This window comes from Meriones unguiculatus, chromosome 3 (genome assembly GCF_030254825.1).
Source record: "Meriones unguiculatus strain TT.TT164.6M chromosome 3, Bangor_MerUng_6.1, whole genome shotgun sequence".
Taxonomy (NCBI): domain Eukaryota; kingdom Metazoa; phylum Chordata; class Mammalia; order Rodentia; family Muridae; genus Meriones; species Meriones unguiculatus.
Genome location: NC_083351.1, coordinates 174,580,354 through 174,599,796, shown reverse-complemented (window position 1 = coordinate 174,599,796; position 19,443 = coordinate 174,580,354). Strand labels below are relative to the sequence as shown.

The 19,443-nt window shown below is 41.3% G+C and overlaps 1 protein-coding gene across 6 annotated transcripts in view; it reads right to left on the bottom strand.

The window, feature by feature from the left end:
• Arhgap24 (Rho GTPase activating protein 24) overlaps positions 1-19,443 on the bottom strand; it is a 633,576-nt gene that overhangs the window by 62,296 nt on the left and 551,837 nt on the right. The gene's annotated exons all lie outside the window — the stretch shown is intronic.

Sequence of the window (19,443 nt, the reverse complement as noted above, 5' to 3'; positions counted from 1 at the left end):
AGGGTGTGCAGTAGCCATCAGTACTTAGTTCTCACTAAACCTTCTAACCTTGTAGCCTCTGGATCAATAATTCACACTCAAGTGTTGTATTTGGTTGGTTCCTGGCTCGGGAGTGGACAGGACTACTTCTAAGAATGCCCTGAAGGGTTCAGCTTACAGAAGGTACCACCCGCCTCTACCCACCGATGCCCAAAGCAATTCACACACAGCTTCGGAAGCTAAGCGCAGGCCTTTGAGTCCTGCGTTCTGCAGGACCTTCTTAGCCTATTGCCCTGGCTGGGAAGTCCCGTGAGTAGAGAGAAATTTGAAGTCAACCTGCTGAGTAATGCAATCTGTCTTTTCCAACTCATACAACTGGATTAACATGTGCTAAGTCGCAGCAAATAGGTTTCCTAATACCAACATACATTTAAATAAACAAGAAGAGTTGATTTTTTTTGTGAGAATAAAGTAAAAAGTGTATGAAAACACTAGACTGTACAAAACCAGAAACTCAGTATTTTCTGCATTTCAATTGACTGCCTTTTACCAAGGAGACAGCACAGCTAATAAATATTTGAACAATCATTTAACAGTAACAAGGATTATTTTTAAGCATTATCTTCCATTGATATCACTATACATAGAATGTACATTTAAATTATATAATGCACACGAATGTAAAATAGCACCCTTCAGCATTCACACGCCTGATTACATCACGTATGAGTGCCAGAAATAACTAAATGGTAAAATAAAATAATGCCTCAACTGGCATGACACAGGACTAAAGATCTGTGCTGCATTCTGATCTATTTATGCCACCCCCTGAGCCAAAAAAAAAATATGAGCATTTTTGAAACCAGAACATTTTAATTATTGTCTTTGCCTAAAGGGTGCTTAGTAAGTCAGATAGCAGTTTCCTGCCGTGTCACTCTGGGCCCAGACAGAGACAGCACTGGAGGTGATGAGAAGGAGCCACAGCATTGCAGAGCCTCTCTGCCCAGAAGCAGAGGGAGAGGCCGTTATTCCCCACACTCCATTTGCTGTGTTACCTCTGCTAAGGGCGCCGTGCGTGTGGCCTCGACTCTCATTTGGACTGCCAATCACAGCTGTGAAATCCCGTGCCTGAGTTCTGTCCATTGATAGAGATCTTGATTCCCTGATGTAGTAGCAAAGGAAAAAAAATGCTAAAGCGCAGCCTTTGACATGAGTCTTGATGGAAACACACATTTCTTTACCAAAAATGAGATGAAGTAATTATATAGATTAAGAATGTACTATACGGGGTTCATATTTTCTGAGGTTTCAGATATTTGCTGGCGCCTAAACATATCACATGGAAACCCAAGAAATTAATAAATCATGACATTTAAAGAATTTACTACAGCATGTCGTAATAAACTGTCTCTGCTAATCTTGCACTATATCAAGTTTGTAGACTGAACCTCAGTTTAGGTGTGTATGCGTTAGAAACATACACAGAGGGGTCCAGGCAGCCACTATGGGTCTAGGGTCATATCCATGGGAGAAAGGATAGGGCTGACTACTGAAAGATAACAGATCCCCTCTTAAACACTGGGATGCTTCCTTAGTATACGTGGCCAATCAGCTAACGGCCACCTGCCATCCATTGCAATTAAAGTGCTCCAAATACAACTTAGCGGATATTTTATGGCATGAATGAATAAATCCATAATTTAAATCTTTTGAATCACATAGGTGAAGTTTAATGTTTGCTGTCATCTCTTTGATGGGACCTAATGTTTAATGTAATCAATTTAGAAACAAAAATTATTTCAAGAGGTGAAATTTAAAAACAATTGAGTTTCAATTAGCAATTAAAACTCAGTCGAAAAACAAATTGAGTTTTGATTATCATGGGAGAGTTTCGTAATGACCTTCCATTCATACGTAACGCATGGATGCATGTATCTGTTTATCTGTGTGCACCTTACACCATTGTGTGTGGCACTTGTGATACCACACATGCTCTATCCTTTTTGCTCGGACCTATGCAGAGTTTGCTTTTTTGCTGGCAAATCTGCACACATATTGAGGGCATGACTTCTGGATGGTAACCCCAGTTGGCAGTAACGCTTGCCGAAAGTGCTAGCCTTCAAGGTTTGGTGATTTTACCGGAGCTAATTAGGTCACATCATTCCATTGTATTTGATTATGTGCAACAGAAAGTCTTTGTACGTTTCTCTGAGATCTATGAGCTGCACTTGTTTATTTCACTTCTTTATTTATTTCCTTCTCAAAAGGAAATGGATTTTCCCAAATGAAATACTTCATATGGATGGCTACCTCTTGTACAACCTATAAGGTAGAGCAACATACGTAAATATGCAATCAAGAACTTGGGGACTTTCTTGGTGGCAAAAGGGATTGCTGCTGTTATAAATACACCCTTTCTAAAACTTAAACCTAAGACAAATTTTACCTTCTCATTGAATGGAAAGTTCCCAAATCAGTCACAGTTGTTTCCTATTTTAAATTCAGTCCAAAGGCCGAGGGCTTGGTTGTTAGCCTGCGGCACCATTGGGAGGGGCTAAAATCTTCCTAGGGTGGAGCCTAGCAGGAAGCGGTTTGGCCTTGGCAGATGCCTGTGAATGAGGTGCTGTTGTCTCTACCCATCTCTTGTTTATTGCTCACTAAGCATGTGCTCCCTGTACCCCACTGCTTTACTACCCCGAGCCCTGTGAAACCACAAGGAAAAATACCAACAACTCTCTTTTACAGAAGTGGTCTATTTCAGGTACTTCACTAAAGTAACAGAAAGCTAGCTCACCCCCACACAAAGATTATCTTTTTCATTTTGCCTTAGAGAAAAACAATGATAAGTTCCTAGTACAATCATGAACTAAAAGGTAAGACAGTTTCTCAGAAAAGACATATGTATGTGTGTGTTCTCTCTGGTGAGCAAATGTAAAGATTGGTGGGGAATTCATTGTTCAAGTTTTTAAAATGATTTGCTGAAGGTGGACGGTAGCCTCACAAGTGTGAGCTTACTTCCCCAACAAAGTCACGGTCCTGAGAGCATTTAAGGACACACTTTCAGTGTTGTTAATGACTTCAAGGGTGAAATAGTTCCTCATTCCTCATCGCAAACAGGGTCAAAGCTAGGTTATTAAACTATCCGTTCTATTAGCACGTGTAGAAAGGATGTGTCAATGCCCGGACACTTACTTTCACTCATCAAATGGAAAGATCTTTAAGCAAACAAATAAAATCCCTCATTAGTTTCCACAAGATCCAGAAGATCTAGAAGCATATATATATGGATAACGTGGAGAATCACAGAGCTAGAAGCACAAGGCTTTCTTTTACAGAGCTCCGCGCCTAGAAAACAAGAGTTACGTGACAGTCAGTCAACAGTCTTTGAGCTTCTGAGACACTTAAACCTTTTAAGATTTAACAACAGGCTGTGGCAAGACAACACACTTCATAGAAGAAGGCCAGAGGAGGAACGCTGGAGGCTCCTTCCCTACCATAATTACTTTTACACTAACTCATGTGAAATAAGTTATAACCTGAAAAGTAAGAGTTTCGTATGTCTTATTATTTTTTTCCAAGTATTTCTTACCCAAATATCAATTTAAGAGATTCTGTAAGAGCAGAATTATAATGAAGTTTTTCAGCCGGAAACTTGCCCGACTCTGTGCTAAGATTTTTGAATATTAAAAAGAAATCCCTTAAGCCAGAAAATGAGAATTTATTAAGGGTTTTATAAACAAAATTTGCACAACTCTACAGTAATATTTTTTAATATTTTGAGCCTCTAAACTGAGATGGGGTCAATTAGAGGCCCGGTAGCAGTAAAGACATTACTCTTATCGTGAATACATACAACATTCTATTGAAATATTATTTTGTACTGTAGTTCAATTAAGGGTGGCTTTCCACTTCTTAGGATTTTTAGGGCTACTTTAAGTATATTACACTCTCAAGAAGGCTGTAATATATTTGCAAAAAGAGACCATTCTTAGCACATCACAAGCTTATGTTTATGCCATGAGTAGCTATAATGCATATTTGCTGACTTACTGCTTCTTAGTTGGTATTTTCTGACTATTGGAGGTTTTCAAGAATTATATTTCAAAATGATTTGGGGTGGAGTCTCTGCTTGCATATATATACATTTAATATACATATATACTTGTACATATACTTATATGCATAAACTGAAAAGTCTATGCAGTTCAGTTCCTCAAAAAATACTAAGAGGTGTGAACAATGAAAGAATGGTTGGGGCTGGAGAGATGGCTCAATGGTTAAACACAGTGGGTTCCACTCCCAGGACTGGCACAGCAGCTCATAACCATTTGCAATTCCAGAACAGCGGGCCTTATGCCCTTTGCCAGCACTCAAACACCTAAACAACAACAACAACAATAAATTTAAAATAAAGGTATAATTGTAGTATTAATATAATTACTACTAATAATTTAAAAATAAACGTGCCGCCTCTATTGAACTGGAAGTGAAACCACGTGCTTAAAAAGAAGCAGTAAAAGGTGAGTAAAAAAGTGCAGCAAGTAGTTCAGATCCTGGGTTCAGGTAGGACCTTTCTAGCTCTTTCTAGCTCTGCAATCTGTCATCTTCAACTGAGGGTAGAGGGAGTTGTGCACAGGGTCATGGTGTATTAACGAAAGAAATGTGACTTCAAACACATCAAAGCATGCTGGGAAATAGGTTGTTCTGTTGTTTTATTATGGGACTGTAGAATATTTTTATCTAAGTTTTTTCAAATTTAATATTTTAAATTGAATTCTTTCAATGCAAGAAAATAGCTTATTTTTAGAATATATTCTGAATATGATATAAAGGAAATTCTTTTAATAAGGAAGCAAATGATTCATCTGTCAAGCTAATGCTGATTTCCATTTCAATGTTTTAAAAGTAGTTATGGCGTATTTATCTACTTAGTTTTGATGCATTTAATTTTACTCTTCTGAGACTGATTGGTCTTGAACACACGGCCCTCCTGCCTCAGCTCCTGGAATACTAGGGCCATAGGGACTCGCCACCATAAAGAGCAAAATATATTTACTTTACAATGATTAACTTAGAAATTTTAAAATTTCATATTTAGGCACAGTTTAGATTTCCACTGATTTTCAGATCTCCCAGATTCACTCTCCTGAAAAGCGCATAATGGCTACATGCATTAATGACAATCAATGATGAGGTCATTCACTATACTTCAGTTCCCTGTTACCCAGACTGCACTGGGAAGTCAGTAAGCTTTCGATTCCAGCCCAACAGGGCATTTAGCTTCTAGTTTTGTCAGGGGTTTAAAATCTAGCCACTTCCCGGATTCTGTTTTCCTGGCTGGGACAGCTGAGATTAAAGGTGATGCAGGCTCTATGTTTGTTCCAGTTGATTCTGACCCATCAAGGAGTCGGAGAACTCCTGCTGCAGGAGGATTTGCCTTTAACTGGTGGAGATTTAAGACCTAAGACTAGCATCTTTCAAGCACAGGCCTCCTGTTAGCGCGTACCCGCGTCTTTCTGTCAGTGCAGCCCTTCAGTCAGAAAGTGCTGAGCTTTAAAGCCAGGGATCTAATTGCTTATTTGCATTGTAAATGATTAATACCACACTAGTTTTGTAAGAACATGTCATTTAAGTTAATATTAGTGAGTCTGGCAATTTTGTAAGCCTCATGCATTAAAGATAGCTTAGTTTATCTAAGTGAACATTGTTAAGATTTCTTTTTTTTTATTGCATTTGAATGCAAATTCATCATTCCACTATCCCTCATGCCCAGAGTTTGATAAGTTAAATCGTATATTGAATTTGGAGAGAGACACTGTGTTTGAATACCTAGATGAAAATGCTCCAACACATTAAAAATCACCTCATAGTTTTCCTCTTATTGTTTTGGAATATTACAAATCTGCAAGGCTAATAATAAAGTGGGTAACTTACTTACAGCTTGCAAATTATTTTCATATCTTTTAATCTGGTTTTGAAACTAATCCTGGGAGGCGAGGCAGAACCTCCACCCATCTATGGAACACCTGCTGCTGTTCTCATCAGAATTCTAGGTCCTGGGAATACAGTGTGAACACAACAGAAGCAAGAGTGCAGGGTCAGCATTCAGGCCCAACAGACGGACCTGGATGTCCTGCATAGAATGCTGTTCAGACAGCGGGATTTTGCATGCAACCATTAAGGAAGAGCAACACTAGAATGGAGTAAGTTCAGAGGTTTCGGAAGAGGAATGGGAGATGTAAAAAAAATCAAACACTGTTAAAGTATGAGGACTTCTAGATGATCGTTGATCATTCATTGGGAAAAGCAGAGATCACTGGAAACTTAAAGGGATTGAACACTGGGTGGGCAGTGCGGAGATCACTGACAACCTTATAAGAGGTCTGTCGGTGGAGGAGGTGAGCCCGAGCCAGCAGCTAAACACCTCCTGTGAGAATGTGTTCATCAACTTGTGGAGGAGAAGAAGAGAGACAGTCATTACAAGCAAGCCTTCTAGGATTTCAGGGTAGGACAGTGTAGGGAAACTGAAATGAGTGAGAGAGTGTGTGTGTGTGTGTGTGTGTATCCAAGGGCTATAAAATGGGCAATATTACAGAATATTATAAGAATTATTTACAAGGCTCGAGAGATGGTCCTTCCAGAAGACCTGTGGGTTCCCAGTACACACCACCTCAGACATATCAAAATCACCCACAGCTCCTGCTCCAACCATCTGATGTCCTCTTCAGGCCTTCACAAGCATCTGCACAGACACAGACACATGCATATGTGTGCATGCACACAAGCACACACACAGTAACACACATGCAAATATGTACACCCTTAAGTGTACAAATATTCACTGGAAACATTGATAACTGGGAGAACAAGGCTTTAAGACATCCATTAGCTCCTTAAAGCTATTTTAGAACTTTCTCATTTTCTTCAGAATTCCCAAAGGGACTGGAAGTTAACATGATTCATTTCTCGTCAAAGTTTTTATTTTAAATTATATAATATTTATAGAAATACATCCACGAAGGAAAAGGGTTTAAACTCATACATTATTTAGAGAGTCCAATTTTTAAATTTTCACGTAAGTACAATTTTTAGTATTATTCATTAAGACATTTTCATAAGTTTAATTTAATTGGAACAATTTTCTTCATTCCTTAATTTTAATTGCCTAGATGCTAATTATCCAGTTCCACACGGCAGCAATTTTACAGAGTGTGTTTGGGTATACACAAATAACTGATATTTTAAAAGTAAATACTATCATAGTTGTCTCAAAATCTGATTACCCAACATATAACAGCTAGTGGTTATGACTGTGTGAAATTACAGGCATCCTCTAATCTGGATTTGAATTTTGTTCCATTCGGAAGATGGACTATCCATTACACTCTGTCTCTCAGCATTTTTGTGTGGAGCTCTGGATTCCAGGAATTCCAGAATGTGTGAGTGGGTGGGGAAGATGCAAGATGAGCCTTAGGGTTATGGGATTTCCACGAGGCCCTGGGCTCCACAGAGTGCACGGTCTTTGTTAAGAGTGTCTAACTCTACAGCGGACATGACATTGGTGTTTCAGGACTACCACCCCCACCATCAAGAACACGTGAACATGTTTTCCTGACATACTTGATAGAAAGGGAGGACAAGTTATGATTTCATAAAGTAAGCTGTTTCCCCAAATAAAGATGTTGGGAAGAATCTACGTTCACTGCTGATTTTTGTCTCATGCCTGGAGCTGAGGGTCTTATGTAATTATTTCATTCTAATACAAAAGAGACCAACACCATCAAATGGAGAGGTCTGAAAGGTCATTTCTTGACCTGCATTGACTCTGTGGTCCCATTAGCTCCTGTCTGCTTCTCAGTGTCAACCCTTACGGGCTCTTCTTAAATCATGTTGAGCATAGATACAAATCTGCAAGATTTTAGGACTCTGAGTCCCAGGAACCTTTTGAGGCAGTCTGGACTGTACCAGTAGAGTTTTTATGTTGAAAAATTACAACAAACGTTGCACATTTGAAGAGAACCATCACAAAAACTTAAAAATCTTAAAGTATTTCATGAACTCCTTTCCAGCTCTTGAGATAATTCCATTCACCATCAAGACCTTAAAACACAGTGCCTGGGGCTAGGTAGGTAGCTCAGTAGGAAAAAGTGCTTGCTGCACAAAGACCTGAATTCAGAGTCTCAGAAACTTCCTTGGAAAAAAAAAAAGTCTGCCAAGGCGTGGTGGTGCACGCCTTTAGTCCCAGCCCTTGGGAGGCAGAGGGAGGCAAATCTCTGTGAGTTCGAGGCCAGCCAGCCTGGTCTGCAGAGCGAGTTCCAGGACAGCCAGGTCTGCAGAGAGAAACTCTGTCTTAAAAAGAAACTAACTCAGACTTTTCTCTTTTTTGACATAGAGCTTGATTCTGAAAAATTCATCTAGCTTTTAAATGAACTTTGGATAACCGAGTCTAATAAGAAATTCCTGAAATCCAAGGCAAAGGAAAGTGCCTGGAACACGCTTCCAGGCCGTTTACATTGCATTCATCTTCTGTCATGGATCATCTTTCCTATCTTGTGCAAATAAATACTTCTTTGAATTTCTGAAGCTTTTCAATTTTCCACACACCTGCAATAAATTAAAATGAGATCCTTCCTGCTGACAGACTGGTGCTGTGTGCCTCTTAATTTTACACCGGAGACTAATCGTCCAATTTACTACAATTCAGCCCAGCCCGGAAACATTCAATGACCACCTACAGTAGCATGCAGTAGATGCATACAGTTGCACGCAATAGCATCGGAAGCAAGGAAAAGTTATTGTACAGGGTATATCATTGACATATATGCAATAATCAAACTAAAACTGCATAAACTTGAATAGGGATTCACTGATCAGCAGGCATGTTGCTAAGTTAAAGGTAATGTTGCTTCAAAAGATACAAAGAGAAGCATACGAGCCGATCTGCAGAGGCCCAGGACAGCTGTGTGTGGAGCGTGTCTTGTAGCTATGCCAGGTAAAATGCACCCACGAAGCATCAGCAGTGTGCTTGCCTGAACAAGAGTGGCATAATGACAACGTTGACGGGCCTGTGAGGTGGCGGGATCTCTAATGGTCTCACCTCAAGCGAAGAGCCACAAGTGATGAGCGGCTTCTCACAGAGGGCGCTCCCCCACAGGCTGGCTAATCCTAAGTATAAATGTGTGTGTGCACACAGGTAATAATAAAAATGAAAGAAGAGATCATGGAAGAGGGCAGAGAAGAAAGCGAAGGTACGAAGGGGCAGGATTGAAGCAGAGGCAATGCTCATAAATGAGGTTCTTAAAATTACATATATATATGTACAGATGTATATATGTATGTGTATATACAATGAGTGTATCTTCAAATATAAGAAAGCTACCAAGGAGGTAATGGATATGCCTCTCCTGATCCTGCTTGGCCGGGGAGGCATGTGTTTACACACGCATTCACATACTGTAACAGAGAAAGAAGGGCACATAAAGCTACGCACTTACGTAGGAACACTTTGCAGCTGACAGCGAGGAGAGGTCAAGGTCACTGGACATCCCTTTAACACCCCAGGTTCAGCAGATTCCATTAAAAACTCAACCTTAGCGAGCTCGGAAGACTACAGGGCAGACGGTGCACTCATCTGCAGCAGTGACTGACTCCGGAACCAGGCCCGGCAGCACCGTGTTGAACTGTCCTGATGTCAAGACGTTTCTTGACTAGAGGACTAGAGAACTGGAGAATTAGGTGACACCATTAATCAGAGCTATTACTTATGGCTCTTTAATATGTTTACAAGCTAGTCCTAAAATATGTGAAAACTCATTAGACTTCACACTGGCTTACAAAACACTGAATGTTAAAACTAATTTGAGTTCATTAAGTCTTGTTTTTTGTTGGGTTTTTTTTTGTAATTAAGCGTAGGCGGTTTTCTACTAGCCACGTTCCTTAATTCTGCCAGTGTTTATGCCCCTGCTCCTTTGTGGCTGCCTCTGTATCTAGATAAAAACTCACTAGTCATTTTGGGAGACTCTGGTGCTTGGATTTTGTTTGTAATTCAACTAGGAGCGCCTTGCTTGTTGGGCCTCAGACTGGAAGTGCTCTCTCTCTGTTACAGTATTGTTTCACTGTGTGGTTCCCCACACTTATAGCTTATCAGAGACTCCATTGGTGCAGAAAACAACAGGTTATCCCTGTGTCTGTTGTCTTCCTCAGTGAGGACTAGTGGGCAGTCAGGGGTACTGTTTGTCTTTTTTCTCTCTTCACTACTTTGTGGGCTCTTTGTGGGTTCATCTCTTGTCTGTATCCTAACCATATCTTTGTTGGCTCGGCTCAGCTCAGCCTCTCCAGGCTCGACTGTCACAACTGTCTTCTCACTCCGCTAGCCAATTCACTATCAACCATTTCCCATGTCCACTCTGCCCAGTCTCCTTTCTCCTTCTCTCTAGCCCTCCTCTCTCATCTTTCTTCCTGCACCAGCTGTTTTCTTGGGCCCTACTCTTCTCTCAGCCTCTGCTGCCTCTGCTGGCTTTTTATATCCTCTCCTGTTCCCAGAGGCCCAAGAGCAGACCAACACTAAAGGGCATAGGGTCCTTTAAAGGGCAGGAGCACAAAACAAATCACACCACCCTCAGTTAAGTTCAGGTAACTGCTACATTTTCATCCTTTATTTCATAACATTGTTCACCCAAGGAAGCAGCCAAACTGTAAATAAAGATGGTAATAAAGTTAAAATTGGTTGATGTAACACTTGCATACATTTTATATACCATTAGGACTGCAGTGTGCTGTGGTGGGCACAGGAGGAGTTTATGATGCTTTCTGCCGCCACAGCATCATGGTCTTACTAAACAGACAAAACTAAGTGAATAAAATGTTAAAGTGTGAACTCAACAGTCACTCAGTCTTTCTGCTAGAGATTAATAGGCGTCACTTGTGAGCTAAGATACATGACATAGTGTGCCAGAAACAAGCGCTTTATGCATGCGCTATAATTACATTTTAACTTAAAAAGAAATGCCAAGCTGTGTAAGGAGAGGATATTTTGAAAGAAAGGGATCTTGAGAATTATTCTTGTTTTAAAACAAACAAACAAACAAACAACAATAACAACAACAACAAAACAGTCCGAGTGTTACAGTCTGTTTTGGAATTGGAGAGACTCTCAGCACACATGGGCTCTGTGTGTGCTGACCTGGACGAGTCTCTTAAGCGTTGTAGCAGCCTTGGGCTGCCTGTCAGCTGCACATGCCCTGGGCTTTCTGCACTTTCTGGTCACATCCTGAGAGATACTCCTACCCCTCTCCTTCCTTCTCTCTCCTGTCCCCTGACTTCCTTCATGCCGCCTGTACCTTTCCACCACACTCAAGGCTCACTGTTTGCAAATGACTCCACTGTTAGAGATCGCTGAGCTAAGAGAGGCTGCAGGGAGCACTTTCAATAATTCATTTTGAGCAGCTCCCTTGTCATCTCCTTTGCCTATGGGGGACATATTCCAGGATCCCAGTTAAACAGAAAAACCAAAAGTAGCATTGATTCCTACACAATTCATATATATATATATATTACATTATATATCTATTACATTATATATATATATATATATATATATATATATATATATACACTGTCTCTACCCTACATATAAATATTTATAACCTACACCTTTTCATTAAAAACAAAACAAAACACTTTGCAGCTTCTCTTTGCTGCATCCCAAGAGCAGTATTATGAGTTGCACCAGCACAGGGCATTATTAAGTCCAGTAAAGTACTTGATCATTAACACTGTGATAAGTGTGATATGGTGACATCTGTCTGATAAAGGAGAGCTTATTTAATAACTCATGGGCAGGCAGTTGTGTAATTCCTGAGCAGGATGGAGTGAAACTCTATGGGATTTGATCATACTAACCCAGGATGGTATGCGATTTGAAGCTTATGAATTATTTCTGGAACCTTCCATTTAGCATTTTTTTAGATGGAGGCCTGCCACAAGTAACTGAAACTATGGGGTGAAACTGCAGATAAGAGGGAACCAGGAAACAGCCCTAAACTAAGAACCCCGGGAAACAAAGATGATTAAGATACAACTGGTGTGGACCAGAGCACAGTGTCAAGCAGGAAAAGCAGAACAAGAGCACAGTGTCACAACTACAGTCCGTAATACCTGGAAGAACAGAGGGACTCGGGCAACACAGCTCACAGGCTGTGCTTGTGAGCCTTCCTGCATGCATAAAGGCACCCATGCACAGCTCGGCCATGATGGCTTTGCAGATACCCTAGTGGAGTGCAGGAAGTTTATAATGATGAAATCAATTTTAGGGCTCCGGAGACAGCTTAGTGGGAGAAGCATTTGTCATGCATGTGTGAAGACCAGTGTTCAGATCTTTGGCGCTCATGTAAAGGCCAGGAAGGCATGAATCCCTTTGAGCAAGAAGCTGAAGCAGGTTCCCTGGGACACCAGTGACTTATGGGTTCAATCGAGAAACCTGCCTCTCACTCTATACACGGGTGGAAAGTGATCTGGGAGCACATGAAATCCTTCACACATTTATATGGACACATGAACCCGCACACACACAAGATCCCCAGACAACACACACACAACACATACACACACACACACACACACACACACACGAGAGAGTTTCATTAAGCTGCTAAAGTAGTTGATTTTTGAAGAAGATCAAGAAGCCCTTTTCTGTATATATCTACTTAGATTTCATGTGGTGATTTAGGTGAGAAAGACATGTTGAAAATTTAAATATACGTAAAACCTTAAATAAAATAAGCTAGGATTTTGGCTATCCAGGTATACTTGGCAGCTACAGGAATACCTAATGACAAATTGGTCCCGGGGGGGCTTTTTTTCCCTTGAAATCCAGGGATGTATTAGCTCTAGGAATAGATTAAAAACTACAAAGGAGAAAGGCAACAGATTGAAAAGCAGTATAGAAGCCAGAGCTCAGGAAAGGGCTGACTCCTTATTTTGTAGCAAGATGTCTGAGCAAGCAAGATTTCATGCAAATCAGATTTAATTTTCTGTTCATTTTGCTTCTAATGAATATGAAAAGAATCAGTTCCCTCCAGAGCCAGTCCACAGTTTTGCTCATTTGTACCTTCTCTTCAGAACTTTTAACAAATTCCATCTCCTTAAAAAAAAAAAAAAAGGCCGTCAAGACGGCGCAGTGGTTGAAGGCATTGCCATGGAGGCTGGCCACTGAGCTCAATCCCCGTGACACCTGTGGTGGGAGGAGACAGCTGACCCCCAAAGCTGTCCTCTACTCTGTGCCATGGCACAGATGTGCACGTGTGCACACGCAGAAATAAACGAATACAATTAAAATTGAAACAATGAAAATATGCCAGTGGTTTCTAAGGAACAGAATGAGCTCATCCAGGGTGACCTGGCACTTCTGTGTAAACAAAAGTTTCTGTGCAAACATTTGTTCTGATATTAACAAATGTTCTGTTCCTGAATCCACTTTATAAATCAATGGATCAATACGTCACTTGTCTCCAGTGATGCTAACAGCTGCAGCACCTGATGACGCCTATTTCAAAGACTTCTGAAAACTGCTAATGGTGAACTTGAAGGTCTATTATTCATGCACATAACATACGTGATCAGTATGGTGTGTTTTTACATATTATTTATTCATTCTGCCATTTACTTACTGAGATAGAGTTTTATTAAGTACCCCCACTGGCCCCGGAAGTAGCATCCTCCTTCTCCCTCAGCCTCCAGATGTAACTCCAGGCTTGGGCATCACTACCCCTGGCTAGGATGGTAATTTTGGGGTGCACTACAATTTCCTTTAGGTTTCAGTGTACGACAATTAGTCAAGTGAAGGCTAAGGTTGTACAAAGCTTAAGAAGCACTGAAACATTAGCAAGTGGGATAAATCTTATTTTAATAATATTTTAAAGTTAATAGAATGTGTAATGAACAAAATATTAAAATGAAAGTAGGATCACCGTTTCTGATTTCTCTCCTTGCTTTATATCTCAATGCTGTTATTAAGAATCCGCTGGCCCTATTCCTTGGAATATTATTAAGCCCGAGTCCCTACTTTCTAACCCCTGTTTCTGCCACGTGACACAGTACCTTCAGTTTGACAGCACAACGCTCACCATTCACCCGGTTTTAAGAAACAGCAGAATCCTGTAGGCAGCTTCCTGAGCGATGGGTTTCATTATGCTGTAAAAATCTATAATGTGTAGTTTGTATGCTACAGTGGTTGTCAGAATTCTGAAGTATTGGTGAGAGTTTTAGTACCTTTTTCTTTTATAAGTGAGAAGCAACAACAGAGCCTGCACATTCTCTCCAAGGCTCAGGCAAGCAGCACAAAGTCTCAGCCACGCGAGACCCTCGGCATCCGGCACCAGCTTAGCTGAGCCTTGTGCAAAGATAAAATAAGTAGACGACCTCATTTCAGTTTCTTCTTGGCAGACATCCAGGACGCTAACTGGCACCCGAGTGACAGTCCCATGAAAGCAAGCAAGGTGAGCCCCGTGTGGAAAGGAATCTGGGCCATGAACAGTCCGGTATCCGAATGCTGAAGTGGAGCCTGTGAAGGCCCTCCCTTGGCTTTACTGGGTGTGGAGTCATTGGACCGACTGGATAGTCTCCACACTTGTTTACAGCGTGAGCTAGGAATGCTCTTCCGATGGATTTCAGAGTAAAGCACACATAGGCTTATGGGGTATAAAGCTGATAGAAAGCTGAACACACAGCACATGCAGAGCACGCTGAGTGTGGCTCTTCTTCATTTTCAGCCGGTCTTGGGGATGCGGAAGGAGTTTTGGAAGAGAAGGCAGGCACAAAGGAGCTGGGGGCAGACCAGGGACGAACTGTGGGAAAAGGAGGGCATGGATCATAGTATAAGCCTTAATGATACAATCTTAGTTACTCCCAACAACTGATGTCATACGGAGGACTTGAAGAAAAGCTCTTCTTTTTAAATGAAATAATTTGCATCAGGTCCCTGGCGTTTGGACAAGCCCACGTGACCTGAAAACATCCAAAATGTCTGCCAACTCTTTTTTTTTCTTCTATTTTTAGTAAAAAAAAATACGATAGATTAAAAATTGCCCTTTTCTTTCCCTCCCTTACTCTCTTCCCTCCCTCCCTCTCTCTCTTTTTTTCTGTCTCTCTCTTTTTATTTCTTTCTGTGTCTTTTTTCTTTCTTTGTGTGTATGTGTGTGTCCATCCGTCCACCATGGTGCACTCGTAGGAGTCAGGGCGTACTCTTTTGGAGGCCAGTTCTCTCTCTCCTGTAATGTGGATTTGGAGCTAGAACTCAGCTCTTCGGGGCGGAGGCTCCCACTGCACTATCTCACTAGCCCCTTGCTTTCTTTCTTGGTAATATTTTCTAGCAGTAAGAAAATGTTTTCTTGGAAGGGGATCCCATCCACCTGCATCAGAACCAAAATTCTCCCAAATTTCCCTAGTGGAACCAACAGGCAAATTAACTACAATCTAAACTGCTTTGATCCTATTAAGTTCAACAAAACAAAACAAAACAACAACAACAACAAAAAGCCAAAAAAGCAAGTAACTAATTTTGGAAAGTCTTCATCCCGAGGGTGATTTTAATCTGGTTCTACAACTAAAGGCAACAATTAATTATTTGTAAGTTGATTTTTCTCATCATCCTACTTTTGAGTTTTGGGAGGAGAAAGATTACTCACCAACAAAATATAGTTGCTTGCAAACTTGAATTCAGCAGACACTTAAAAATAATCTTAAATGTTAGTACCTTAGCTTCAAGAGTTCTTTACTCCTTCTAGGGAATTGCCACCCAAATCACTGAAATCCATTAATTATCTCTCAATTGCTTTCTTCCTGATTACTTCAGGCGATGGCAGAATAGACCATTTAAAATAGCACGACTCTTTAGTACTTTAGTTTTATATGCTGTATTAAGCAATTGAACTATTTCATTCTTGGTCTAAAACGAAAACACTGCTGAGGCTTGAAATTATGTGTGGTTAAAACATTATTTTGCTTTAAAGATTAGTGATGATGCAACAATTTCAATCTTCTCAAACTCCCTTCAATAGTATCTCTTGGGGCATGTATTTCGTGGTCTTGTTAGGGATGTCAAAGGAGAAAAACCACAGTCAACTCACCAAAGAAAGCTGGGGAGAGGGGCAATGAGCAAGCCTCCCTGCCCTGTGTGGGATTTAGTGCTACAGAATCCCCAGAAAGGGTAACATACCCTGGGGTCTCATGTAGGTGGATAAGGAAAGTTCTCTTTGTAAACCATCTCAAGAATTTGTGTTTCCTGGGACATGGATGAGAAACGTTGATTTTATGTCAATGGAGAGAAAATCACGTGAAGGCAGGCTTGGTTTTCACGCGTTTCCTAATTAATTAGGTTTTTGTCTTTTTGTTTATGTTTTTTTTGTCTGTTTGAGGCAGACTGTCACTAAGTTGCCCAAGCTGAGCAGAGCTCAGCTGCTCTGTTGCCACCCTGTCAAGCGCTGGGCTGGCAGGCGGGCCGCACGCAGTCAGCTGGAGAAGAATCAGGGCAGACCGGTGGAAGGCCCAGCTCCCACCAAGTGAGTCAGTATCGGTAAGGACACAGCGAGTCAGCATGAGAGACTTGCTCAAGTACTGTTTGTGTTTTCAATGTCCTGTGTTTATTTGTAGGTTTTGTTTTCATTTTAAAGAACGCCTTGTAAGTAGTTTTTTTTTTTAATTTTAACAATATGTTTTGTTCATTTGTGTGTACCTGTGTGTGAATGTTTGTGTGTGTGTGTCTCAGTGTGCATATTGGGGTCAGAGAACTGCTTTGTGGAGCCAGTCCTCTCTTTCCACCGTTCAGTGAGTTCCAGGTTTCTAACTCGCATCCTCCTGTTCTTGAGGGGAGCCTTACACATACTGACCCAACCCACTGGTCTTCCAATCAGCTTTATGACGTAGCCGCTCTGTGTGACCAACTGTGGAAGGGTACAATGTAGGTCAGGTTTCACGGTTAGGTTTTTATGTCTAGCAGACTGGCATATCTGTGTTCTTATAGTCTAGAAAGAACAGACCCAACCTTGCAGCTGTCACATAGGAACCATGGTGTGTACGAATATGAACTGCAACATCACAGAAACCAACAGCACAGTTTTCCACTGCAATAGCCAGAGGGCAACACATCGAATCGCCTACAAACCCAGTGTCCTTAGCATTGCCCAGGTCTAGCAAGTGGCAGGATGTTACATCTGATACCTTTGACAAACAGTAAGGAGAATCGTGGTGGAGATGGATTTAAGAACAATACTTGATATTGCCAATCTCAGTCTCTACTTGATTTGTCTTGAAGCATAATGAAAATAACCGATTAGTGGGAGAAAAGTCCGAAAAGAAAGTCAGGATGTGGGATAGAACATTTAACAGACAGCCAAAACCCTGCACCATACAGACCAGTTCCAATCAGAAGGCTGTATGCTATTGGATTTCAAGTTCCTGTTAATGTCTGCTGGTTCTGCCTATGCTCTGCCTCAGACAGTCTCTTTAAATACAGATTCGCAACCTCGCCTCAGGGGAACACGGTGAGAACACGCCACAGTCACCAGTCATGATTACCAGACCATGGAGATTTTATTTTCTTCTCTCAGCCAACCTTAAAAATGAACAGCCAGTTAAAAGCTGGGGGGTTATCTGACCAGAGAACAATGCTATGTTACCATTTCCACAAATCTGGAATGTGGAAGTGCAAAGGCCTTTGGTCCACTCAGTGTGAACATTTGGAAACAAAGCATTCTGGGAAAGAAATATCTAGCTGAGACTGACCAGGAGGGCCAGAGCTGTTAAACTCCATGCATTCACACCCGAGTTTAAGCCTCTGTGGTCTCTATTGCCATGGAAGACAACGTGTCCTAAAGATCAGGGTGAGCCAACACAACCCAAATGCCACACGAAAAGAAACATGGCGCTCACTCATTCGTAAGGCTTCCCTACATGTCTGTCTGATTTGGCTGCAGCTGGAAGAGCAGCCTCACCACAAAGTGCCCCCTGATCTGGTTTACCGTACCTCACCAGGATCCCATGGCCTCTGACACAGCTCACCATTTCCTGCCAGTGACCCCATGGTCTCTGGCACAGCTCACCATTTCCCACCAGGATCCCATGGTCTCCCCTGAATAGATAAAGCACTCTCTGAAGGCCTCACAGATTTCACCAGTCCTACTCAAAGTTTAAAAACCTTGTTACCACTTAAGGTTCAAATATTTGGCCATCTGTAAATGTCCCTGCTGGCTTGCTGTGTGACAGGTCACAGAATGTGAAGAATTCTCACATGGTCAGTTATTCTTGTTTAGTTGTGTTAGTGATGCATTCTGACAAGAAACAAATAACTATACACTTTTTATTACTTCCCTTTCTCCAACACAAAGGGTTTACAAAAAGGTTGGTTTTCAAGTAGTTGGATGGAAAGAATTGTCTTTGGTTACCCTAGAACTCAGACTGGTAAATCATTTCGTATTCTAATGTTTTACAAAATATTTTTAGAACTGAACAGATAAGCAGCTATGGCTTCCCTAAGTGTCATGAGGTCAGACAATAGGCCCCAAAGAGATTCCCTTTACATGAGTGAAACGGGAAGGCTCTACTGAACAAATTAAGCTGCATGTGAGCAGTAAAATGTGAAAACTCTTGTTTTTACAAGTGTGTGAGGAGGCACATTACCGGTGTAAAGAAACCATAGAGAAATGGTGTGTGTTTGTGCGCGTGTGCGCCATATAGAGCATGGCCACTGTCCGCTGTGGACTGCGGTTGGCATTTCACACATTTTATTTACTCCCTGTACTAATCCTGTTGCGATGTGGGTTTTTAATCTCCATCCTATAGAGCCAACAACAGGGATTTGGACATGTCCTGAGTTTCCCTTGTTCCTACGAATGTAATCAAGCAATACAACACTGAAGGGAAATGGAATGAAAGTGAGTTAAACTGGAGAAAAGTGTAACATTATCGCTACCTGAGAGGATTCACAAATTATGCCTGCACAGTAGAAACCCTGAGAAGAGCAAGGCTCTTGGTAAAAGCTTGCCTAATTCCAGGGCTTGGGAGAAAGAAGCAGGAGGAAGGCCACAAAGTGAGTTCTGGGCCGTCTCGGCCTACAGAGTGACATTCTAGCTCAGTGAACACAAAAGCACAGGGGCTGGAGAGATGGTTCAGAGGTCAAGAGCACTGGCTGCTCGTCCAAAGGTCCTCAGTTCAAATCCCAGCAACCACATGGTGGCTCACAATCATCTAGAATGAGATCTGTATACACAGTAAATAAATAAATCTTTTTAAAAAAAAAGAAAGAAAGAAAACAAAAGCACAAAATAGATGTGAATTCCAGGGCATCTGGCAGCACTTCCTCAGCTTATTTGATCTGGAACATTTAGAAGCATTCACACCAAATGATCTCAGGCGCACAGAGCCAGTGATCTTTGACTATACAGTATTGATGTTTTGAAGAATATGTAAACC